The 11,558-nt window shown below is 37.1% G+C and overlaps 1 pseudogene; it reads right to left on the bottom strand.

Moving 5' to 3' along the window:
• Window positions 1–11,082: 11,082 nt before the first annotated feature.
• Window positions 11,083–11,558, bottom strand: part of LOC109383245 (elongation factor 1-beta pseudogene) — a 2,714-nt pseudogene continuing 2,238 nt past the window's right edge.

The raw sequence follows: 11,558 nt of genomic DNA, 5'->3' as shown, positions 1-11,558 counted from the left end.
ATTCAAGCGGGGCGTACAACAAACAAAAAAATAAATAAATATGAAACACATGCAGGGAGTGAAGAGTGTGATGAAGAAAAACTAAGCAGGGTCAAAGAATCAAGAATGATGGGAAGAGGACTTTAAATTGGATGACAAGAGGAAGCCTTTCTAAGGAGGTGACATGTGACTTGAGTGTATTGTGGGAGTCAGCAATGCAAAAATGGGAAAAAGATCGGTTTGCATAAAGGAAACAATAAATACAAGGGCTCTCAGGCAGCAACAAGATTAACTTGTTTGCAGAACAGCAAGGCCAGTGTGGCTAGAGAATTGAGTGAAGAAGAGAAAGAGATTTAGGAGACGATCTCAGAGATGATGACCAGATTATGTAGGACTTTTTAAGGAGCCTATATATTGAGGAGCCTTGGTAATATCCAGAGGTGGATGTCCCATGAGAATAGACAGCTAGCCCTAGATCCTTGGAGCAAGCTGATAATTGCATGAAATAGGCTATTTCCAACGAAGACCACTGGAACAAGGCCCCATTGATTGTTGTGTTGTTCTTTTATGTGAAACTCTTGGCTTTGCATCTTTATCCTCTTGGCTATTTTCTTCACCCTCTCCTAGATTAAGGTCCTAGATTGTTAATGGACATCCTTGTCCTTTACTCATGGTATTCCCAAGATCTGTATCTTTGACAATTACCAGGTATAGGACTAATTCTACATATGCTGGTTAAGTTTGAACAAACCCTACCCAAATTAAAGGGGGAAAAAATTGATTATATAAGAAGATCCAAATAGATTGTGTCAAATGCTTTCATTGTCCACTTTTCAAAATCTAGGAATATAGCTTTGAAATTCTTTGCAAACTCTAATAATTTTTGTCTTAGTGTCTGCCTGCATTGCAGTTACCAGATGTATGATCTTCAGAGCTTTAAATGCTGCTGCGTAGTCACTGCTACACTAGATGATTTACAAATGATCATCCAACAAAAAGAAGGCTTAATACTTACAGAGGTCAATATGGCTACCATGAAAAACTCAAGATATAATTGCGACTTATTAAATAGCAGTGCAGATCTAGATTGATCATGTCCCCAGAAAAATAATGGCCTTTCTTCCAGGTTAAGCTAAAGATTGACCAAAAGAAGGGGGACTGAGGAACCGAGCAAAAACTATAATGATTTGCTAAATGAAATGAAGCAAAAACTGAAATTATCAATTGTACCATTCCATGACACGCAACACAAACTATTTACAAGGAAGTTCTTTTTAACACCAGCTTCTTTAGACCCATGTGGAACAAGAGAAGACCACAAATAACTCACTTAACTGTAACTGCACAGATTCACATGTTCTAGTAATTCATTTAGTTTATAAATTCTAATCAATCCCTGCCTAGGCCACTAACATCTACCATAAAGGCCTCCTCTTTTCTGGATTATGAGTCTAAAATATGGCAACAGAATAAATTTCTGTTGAGTACGTCACTATGTTTATGATAATTTAGTTACAGCAGCAATAGGAAACTAATACAGAGAGCTTTGGCAGCAATTTGGATTTTATTCTGAGTGAAATGAAAAGTCAGATGTTTTGAACAGGGGAATGACATCTTAAAAATATATATGTATATTTTTTATGTGTATCTTTGTTGTGGAATAGAAATTAAAGCAGCAGGGAAACCTGTTAGGAAGGAATTGCTTTAGACCAGAAGAGCAGTTAGTGACACTGAGTTGGATTAGAGTTGAAATAAAAGACGTAGATAGACTTACACATATTAAAATGTGGAATCAACAGAATTTGCATGTGGACTGAATAGTGAAGAGCAGAATCTGGGGACAGTGACTCAAGGGAAAGATACTGTACAAGAATGACTCCTAGGATTTTGGCCTGAACACCTGGGTAAATGCAAAATAGGGACAGATGAAGTTGGAAGGAAGATAGTGGCCAGGTCATGAAGAACCTTGTATGCCATGTTATAACAGCCTGGATATTGGGGCCGGCCAGGTGACTCAGTTGGTTAGAGCGTGTGCTCTTAACAACAAGGTTGCCAGTTCAACTCCCACCTGGAATGATGGGCTGCACCCACCTGCCCTGCCCCACAACTAGATTGAAAGCGGTGACTGGACTTGGAGCTGAGCTTGCGCCCTCAACTAAGATTGAAAGACAACAACTTGACTTGGCGCTGATGGGTCCTGGAAAAACACAATGTTCCCCTTCCCCAATTCTCCAATGCTGTTTCCTTCCCCAATTCCCCAATAAAATCTTGGTGGGGAGGGGAAGTTTGGATATTGTCTTGAAGGCAATGGAAGTGCTTTGAAAGATTCTAGGTACAGGAATGCCATGAAGGACTAACTGGTCTTAGTGGTCCCTTTTATTTTCTAAACTTAAATGGTATATTAAAAGATGTCCCACATCCAGAAACCATTGTTCTATCTCTTTCTTTGTATCTCTACCTGTGTATGTAATACTTCGGTTTTTCATTTAATTAAAGCCTTGTTGTGAGATAAGTTATCAAGAAAGTTCTGAACAGCTTAAGTTTTACATTTTGTGGTCTGCATGAGGCCTGATTTACAGTTATCTGATAGAATATTAGAAAACAAAAAGTTGTGCTTGTTCATAAAACTTAGCCCAAGGGTAGGTCAAGGGAAAACTGGCTACTGAATAGATGGCGTTGTGGCAGTGGCATTAGAGGGGGGAGGAAGGATATAGATTCTAGAGATAGGAGGTAAAATACATAGAACTTGATAAAGAGGTTGCATGGAATAGATAAGGAAGAACAAATCTAGATTGATTCCTAGGTTTCTGACTGTGGTTACCTGGATATATCATGATTCTATTCCCTGAATAGGATGATACTGGAAGGAAAGAAATTGGGAAGGTGGCAGGGAGAGAATGACGCATTCAGTTCAGACACATTGATTTCTCTAAATTAATAAAATTTATATCTTAATAACAGTTTTAGGTTCACAGCAAAATTGAGTGGAAAGAACAGAGAGTTCCCAGATTCCCTGTCCCCATATATACAACCTTCTCTACTATTACCATCCACAAAGGTACATTTGTTAGAATCAATGAACCTAAATTGACACATTATTGTCACCCAAAGTCCATAGTTTACATAAGGGTTCACTTTAGGTGTTGCACATTCTATGGGTTTGGACAAATGTATGACATGTATTCACATTGTAGTATCATACAGAATAGTTTCACTGCCCTAAAAGTCCTCTGTGCTCTGCCTACTTATCCATTCTTCCCCCTCAACTCTGGTAACCTCTATTTTGATCTTTTTACTATCTCCATAGTTTACCTTTTCCAGAATGTCATATAGTTGGAATTATACAGTGTGTAGCCTTTTCAGATTGGCTTCTTTCATTTAGTAAAAGGCACTTAAGCTTCCTCCATGTCTTTTCATGGCTTGATAGTTCATTCCATTTTAGCACTGAATAATATCCCATTGTCTGGATGTACCATGGCTTATTTACCCATTCATCTACTGAAGGACATCTTGGTTGCTTCCAAGTTTTGGCAATTATGAATAAAGCTGCTATAAACATCTATGTGCAGGTTTTCATGTAGACTTAAGTTTTCAGTTCATTTCAGTAAACATCAAGGAGCAAGATTGCTGGATTGTATGGTAAGAAAGAGTATGTTTAGTTTTGTAAAAAACTGCCCAACTATCTTCCAAGGGGATGTGCCATTTTGCATTCACCAGCAATGTATGAGAGTTCCTGTTACTCCACATCCTCACCAGCATTTGGTGTTTTCAGAATTCCGAATTTGGGCCATTGTAATAGGTGTGTAGAGGTATCACCTTGTTTAAATTTGCAATTTTCTAATGACACATGATGTTGAAAATACTTTCATATGCTTTTTTGCCATCTGTATACGTGAGCGTATCTTGATTCATGAGGTTTCTGTTCATGTCTTTTGCCCATTTTTAAAATTGGGTTTTTTGTTTTATTTTTGTTAAGTTTTAAGAGTTATTTGTAAACTTTGAGTGAGTCCTGTATCAGATGTATCTTTTGCGAGTATTTTTTCCCAGTCTGTTCTTTTCTTCTCTTTTTCTTGACATTGTCTTTTGGAAAGCAGAAGTTTTATTATTACTATTACTACTACTGCTATTATTATTTTAACTGAGTCCAGTTTATCAATTATTTCTTTGATGGATCACATCTTTGGTGTTGTATCAAAGAAGTCATTACCATACCCAAAGTCATCTAGGTTTTCTCCTAGGTTTTCCTGTGCTATCTACTAGGAATTTTTATAATTTTGCAGTTTACATTTATATCTAAGATTCATTTTGAGCTAATTTTTGTGAAGGGTTTAAGACCTGTTCACAGACTCTTCTAGTTTGTTTGTTTGTTTGTTTGTTTGTGTTTGTTTGTTTTTGCATGTAGATGTTCAGTTTTCCAGCAACATTTGTACAGAAACTTTCTTTGCTCCATTGTATTGCTTTTGTTCCTTTATGAAAGATTAGTTGATTATTTTTATGTGGCTCTATTTCTGGGATTTCCATTCTGTTCCATTGATCTATTTGTCTACTGTTTTATCTTGAAGTTGGGTAGTGTCAGTCCTCCAACTTTGTTCTTCTTCCTCAATATTGAGTTGGCTCTTCTGGGTTTTTGCCTATCTGCATAAACTTTAGAATCAGTTTGCTGATATCCGTAAAATAACTTGCTGGGATTTTGAATGGGACTTCATTGAATCTATAGATTAGTTAGGAAGAACTGGAATCTTGACAATATTGAGTCTTCCCATTTTTTGTTTGTATTATTTCTGAGAAGAAGTCAGGTATAATTCTTATCTTTGCTTTTCTACAGGTGAGGTTTACCCCCCTCCCTACCCTGATCCCCCACTCCCTCTGGCTTCGTTCAAAATTTTTCCTTATATTTGATTTTCTGAAGTTTGAATATTATATGCCTTGGTGTAATTTTTAAGGCATTAAAATGTTAAGGCATTTAAGGACACCTGCTTGGTGTCCTCTGAGCTTCTTGGATCTGTAGCTTGGTGTCTGACATTAATTTGGGGAAAATTCTGTTATTGCTTCAAATATTGCTTCTGTTCCTTTCTTTTCCTTCTGGTGTTCTCAATACACATATTTTATACCTTTTGTAGTTGTCCCACTGCTCTCGGATATTCTGTTTTGTTCCTTTAGTCTTTCTTCTCTTTGCTTTCTCAATTTCAGAAGTGTCTATTGTCACATTCTCAGAGTCTAGTCATGGCTTTTCCTCAGCCATATTTAGTCTATTAGTGAAACCATCAAAGGCATTCTTCATTTCTGTTACTGTACTTTTGATCTCTAGCATTTCTCTTTTATTCGTTCTTAGAATTTACATCCCTCTGCTTATATTATGTATCTGTTCTTGCATATTGTCTACTTTTTCCATTAGACCCCTTTAACATATTCATCTTAGTTGTTTTAAATTCCCAGTCTGATCATTTCACCATCCCTGCCATATCTGACTCTGGTCTGATGTTTGTTCAGTCTCTTCAAACTATGTTTTTGCCTTTTAATATTTCTTGTAAATTTTTTGTTGAAATTCAAATATGATGCACTGGGTAGACAGAACTCCACTAACTAGGCCTTTCATGGTGTGGTGGTAAGGTGTCAAGGAAAAAGTGTTCTTTCTGTAGTCCTGTGATTGGTGAGCCTGTACTGATGGATTGTGAAATTTATCAGTGCTTCTCCATTTCCTCCCACCGCTTATGTGGGACAGGATGGCCAGAGGGGCCTGGGTTTGTATATTTCCATTCCTCCAGGTTGGTTAGGCTCTGATAAAACACCAGCGGATCAGACTCTGATAAAAAAAAGTTTCTCCTGAGTGTAGAGCTTTATTAAAACAGAATGCTCTGGTGTATTTAAAATGGGTTCTTTTTCCCCTTCTGCTGATGGAAACACCAGGAGAATTTTCTCTGGTATTCACAGAAAGGACCTGGTAGAGCTCCTGGAGGTAAAACTCACAAAAGGGAGGTAGGGGTGGGGATGGAGGGGCTATGCCTGAATTCCCCTAGAGTTTTTAGCCCTCAGGCTTGTCCACACAGGTGCTTGAGTCTCCAGTAATTTGTTAATTACATTTTAGGTTTTCCTATCCCTGCACTGTTTCTGTGGAGGTTTCTGCTTGGGGGTGGGGGGTGGGGGTTCTGCTCTGTACATTATAATTCTCTGTGCTCACCTGTCTGTCTCTAGTTTTGGGGGCAGCAGTTTGCCCTGTGATATCACCTTTCTGATAGATCTAAGAAGAGTTGCTTTTCCAGTTTGTTCACCTTTTTACTTGTTATTATGACACAGTAGTAACTTCTATGCAGCCTATATGCAGATCAGAAACTGGGAGACTGGACATACTGATTTTGAGGTGCTCATAAGACATACAAATGGAGCTGTCTGGTGTACGTACCAAAGGATAGTAATGTGGCTTTCAGTGAACTGGAGCTATAGACTCAAACAATATGAGTATACAAGTAGTTGGTAAAATCATGGAGTGTATGACGTTAACTTGGGAGTGAGCTCCCGGGAGTGAGACAGAGTCCTGGGGAATTCCAGCATTAAAGAGGAAGCATACAATTTCGAAGGAACACTAACGATATAGTCACTCTCTGAAAAATTTTTTTTCCCGGTTCCATGTTATTCCTCATATAAATTTATCCAAGTTCATTACCTTTTATTCCTTTACACCCACACCTCCTACACCCCAATTAACTAAAGCAATTATATTACATAATCTGATCATCCTGGGGCAATTTTTAACAGAGACTTTTAAAAGTAGAATAAAATATCTCAAACTACCTTTTAAATGAGGTTCTATAGATAGTTCTGTAAATCTTTTGTTTAAAAATATCACTTTTAAAGCAAAGAGATTTTATTCCAGATGGCAGTCCAGAGAAAGTTTTTTGAGCACCAAATTCTAAACCTCCAAAAGTAAGATTAAATTTTTAGATACTGAAAGATGCCAGGAAACAGCAGCATTTCTGCATGCCACAATAAAATGAAGGCAGGAGAGACACATCTGCCAAACTTTTTATTATAATTAAATCACTTTGTACTGACATAACTTTACTTTAGAGGAGAATGTTTGTGGGGATTTTTAATCAGATAAAAATAGGGCTGCTGTTTTCTCTGTACAAATTAACATAGTTGACATTTAGCCAGATCTGCCCTGGACACAGCAGGGGATGTACAGTTTGTCCTGATTCTGTGGGAAATGAAAAATGCAGTACTTGGCATGGGAAGAAATATGTGAGCCCAAAAAATGTTGACAAATATAGCAAGTCAAATTAAGAAAATTGATTTACCGAAGGGCACTCTATGCTTTCTAGAGAACAAAGGAGGAAGATTCTCTGAGCTACTACAAAACATTAGGAACCTTGAGCTTAACTATTAATACTACATGGTAGTGACATTTTTAGTTAAAGACATGTTTCCTACAACTCAATTCAATATGCAGTTTTTCTTGCTGTGAGTTTAAGAAAGGAACTGATAGTGTCTCACACACAGCATATAAAGACATGTTAATATTTTCTTGCGCAGAAAGTCTGCTTAGATGTCACCTAGTCCAATTCCTTTAGTTACAGATGAGGAAAATTGATCCCAGGGATGTTAAATTACTTTCATAAAGTCACACTGTTACATTGACCTCACAGGTTCTTTGGCTCATGAACTGAAAATGTTATGGGAACATCAAAGCTATAGTAATATTTCAAATAACTAGAATGCTTGAAGAATAGATTATTCTAGTTCATCTAAAATTATGGCTAACTAATGGTTTGAAAGGAAAGTGTTTTTGTATTTATTACATCATAAAAATTGATCTAAGGTGTCTTAGTTTATAGTCCCAGCACTATAAGTAGCAGGTTGAAAACATGAAATTGCTACTATTGGATAATTATTAACCCACAAAAATAACAAATCTCATATGGTTCAACCTAAAATATGAAAGTAAACTGAAGATTTGAATAACTTATAATAAGTCAAGTTCATAACTCTAATGAGTACTTTATGTATATGGCTCCAAATATATGGTTCAGGTGACTGTGTTGAAAATAGTCTGGCTCCATAAATACCCTGAAAAACTTGGGACCTGTGTAGCCAGCCTCCAAAATGGACTTCAGTGACCCTCACGTCCTGTTATTCATGCCCTTGTAGAGTCCCCTCTCACAATGAATAGGAATCAACTGTATAATCAATAAAATATTGAGGAAATGATGGCACATGACTTCTTAGGCTGGGTCATAAAAAAGATTGCCACTTCCACTGTGCTCTCTCTTGGCTCACTCACTCTGGCAGAAGTGAACCACCCTGTTATGAGAACACTCAAACAGTCCAATGGAGAGGTCCACGTGGCCAAGAACGCAGGCCTCCTGCCATCGGCCTGCATTAACTTGCCAGTCTCGTGAGTGGGCCGTTTTGGAAGCAGATCCTCAGGCACCACAGCCAAATTCTGAAAGGTTGAATAAACAGACCGAGATCACAAAGCCAGGTCTACCTGTCTCCAAAGGCTATGCCCAATCAGCCTGTATTTTCTTCTGCACAAAATTGAAGGAGCCCCTCATTCTCAGGGTCATGAGGTCAACATGTTCATGAACCTGAGAGTGACGGACTTCTTGAATTTTGCACCCTAGGTGCCTCCTTCACCTCACCCTAGCTCTAGTCCTGTGCATAGCTTTCATCTAGTTGGATTCCCCTGTCTGCAGAGACCTTGTATCTAGTCTGCTAAGTAGCATGGGGCCTGCACCTGCTTAGGGAAGTCCAGTGGGCCCTGTCTAGATGAGTAAGTCTATCCAATTTGGGGATGAAATGTGACCACATATCAAAGCCATATCTTTCAATTTAGCTTTTTACTACTAATAAAGCTGCTATTTAAATCTCTGGTTATCTGACTCCTCTGTTGTCAGCTGGCTCCAGAGTCAAGTAGAGGAAAAGTGGGCTATTTAATGACATTCACACACACATACACCCATAGACACACACATAACAGTTCCCTCATTGATATATATTACATGTATATCACTAGGATCCTTTATAGCATTACTGTAGAAGAGGAAGGAAACAGAATGATAGCATTTTGTTTGTTTTGAAATATAGTTCACAGCTTATGTGATTTCCCTGAACCTCTATTGCCCTAACTCCATTTAGGGATTATATTATGGGCCTTACTTCAGTGCCCCTCTGTAAAGTCCTCCCTGCAGGATGATTCAAGATCACACCAATCTTTCTCTCCGTCGATCCTCTGTAACATTTGTTTGGACCTCACTATTTACAATTCCTTTAGTATTTCTTCTCTAATTATTCCAAGTATACATCGCTTATCTCTTCAATTAGATTGTAAATTCCCTCCTCTCAATTTTGTCTAACTGTGTTGGGGCACATTACATGAGCCTCACTATACATTTATTGATTGACCAAATTAATAGAAACACTTCTTCGGGGAAAACCCACTTAACATGCTTTTCCTCCTTGAAGATCATTTTGTCTCAGAAATCATTCTTTATTTCAGAACATAGTACAGAGACTGTTCATGTGGACTATTTTCTCCAAGAAAACCATGTAGTACTTAAAACATATAAATCCATCATGCAGTCCTCTTCAAGTTATTCATATTTCAGAAAATGTGCTGATTTTTGGGTTTTGCTATTAATTTGCTTTTCCAGTTTCTTAATTTGTGATTTCTCTATTTGTGTAGCTACTGATCTATTTACATTGTTTTAGATTGGCTAAAATACCAGCTCAGCTAAAAAGAGCTTGCTTTGGAAATTGTTTATGGACTCTGACTGAAAGACCCACCCCTAACTTTTGTGCAGGTGGGAACAGACGGTACACAGAGGCCCACATATCATATGTCTAAATATTTAAATGTTACAATATTATCAATATATCAAACTCTCAAACTTTTGGATAAAAAGATGTCCTATCTTTCTACCTTGACAAATTTTCTTTTTTCTTTTCTGAATTTCACTTTCATGTTTTCTGTTTCTAGCTTGGCCTTAATTTATACTCATTCTTGGTGCTCTAAAAAATTTAAAAACAAAATGTAATTGTATTCAAACTGTTCAAATTTTGAATATATTTTGCATCAAAAATGTAAAGTAAATGTAAAAAAACTAAAAAATTACAATTGTTTTATATATTTAAAAATGATTTTTCTAAAGCATTCAAAATTATCTCTTAAAATTAAAAAGTAAAAAACAAATTATAATTATTAAATATCAAAATTGCTAATCAGAATTATCGAAACAATGTTTTGAATGTTTATTTGCATCTATTTAAATATTTTAATAAAAAACTATTCTCAATTCTTGCATTGGCCATCCAGAGGCCCATGTGAAAAATGGCTCTCACGCATCATGTATGTTATGTCTCACCTTCATATACACCCAATTACAAGTAATATGAATTGTTTTATATTGCAAAATGTCCCTCAACCATCATGTTCAGTTATTGCAAATAATACACTGGTTCATGAGTACGTGTGGAAACAAATTTTAAAATGAAGAAAAGCAAGAAAATGAATGCTTGGTACACTGGAAAGTGATACTGCACTATGCAAAAATCTCTTGTACTCTTGCTATCTGAGAGGAAGGCTCTGAAAAGTAAGTTTTTTTCTCCTACCTAGATGCTTCTGCTATTCAAAGCCACCCAAATTGCTGGTGTGCATCTCCAAATTTGGCGGTGATACAATTCACAAGACTTCACAGCATTTAGACATAGTTGCCTTTTATTCAAGGACATATGACAAGTGATGTAAAGAAACATTTCCCTGGACCATGAATGCTATTAAACTTGAAAGCAGATGTTTCAGGGACATACTGTGCCAATGCACCAAATCTCAAGTGCCAGAGGTACCCATGTACTGTTTAATAAATTTATTTTTTGTGTTTGTGATATGTGAGGCCTTCTAAAACACAGGGCCTAAGGCAGGAGCCTTGCCCACCCAGCAGAGTTGGTAGTAACTATACCAAAAGTCAAGCACCAGAAGTCAAGATTTTTTTCTAGTTCCATGTTATGATTCATGGATTCAAGAATTAAGTTATTTGTGGTAATATAGTATAATAGGGAGAGCACAAACTCTGAAATCATAGTGCTTGGGCTCACATCCTAACTTTGCTATTTAGTTATGTGACCTTGGGCAAGTTCATTAACTTCTGTATGCCTCAGTTTCCTCATCTGTAAAATGGGGGTAATAATAATGATAATGCTCTTGAAGGATGGTTTACAATGCTTAAAAACACCCATCTCACTGAATAAACTGCTGAGGACAGTGTATGAATTATAACTAGACCTATATATGAGGTGTGACAATTAAGTTCGAGAACTTGTTGCAACGATGTTTCTAACCTTTTTTGATATCAGAGAGATTACTCATTGTGAATTTGGACAAACAGTTAACCAAGTTTACTATTTGGAAGTGCTGAAAACTGCTTGAAAAAGTTAGAAGAACTTAACTTTTCGCCAACAATTCATGGCTCTTGCATCACGACAATGTATCAGCTCATATGGCACTGTCTGTGAGGGAGTTTTTAGCCAGTAAACAAATAACTGTATTGGAACACCCTCCCTACTCACCTGATCTGGCCCCCAAT

Source organism: Hipposideros armiger, unplaced genomic scaffold, assembly GCF_001890085.2.
Source record: "Hipposideros armiger isolate ML-2016 unplaced genomic scaffold, ASM189008v1 scaffold_79, whole genome shotgun sequence".
Lineage (NCBI taxonomy): Eukaryota > Metazoa > Chordata > Mammalia > Chiroptera > Hipposideridae > Hipposideros > Hipposideros armiger.
Note: the sequence above shows the minus strand (reverse complement) of the source record. Positions and strands in the feature narration are given on the sequence as shown.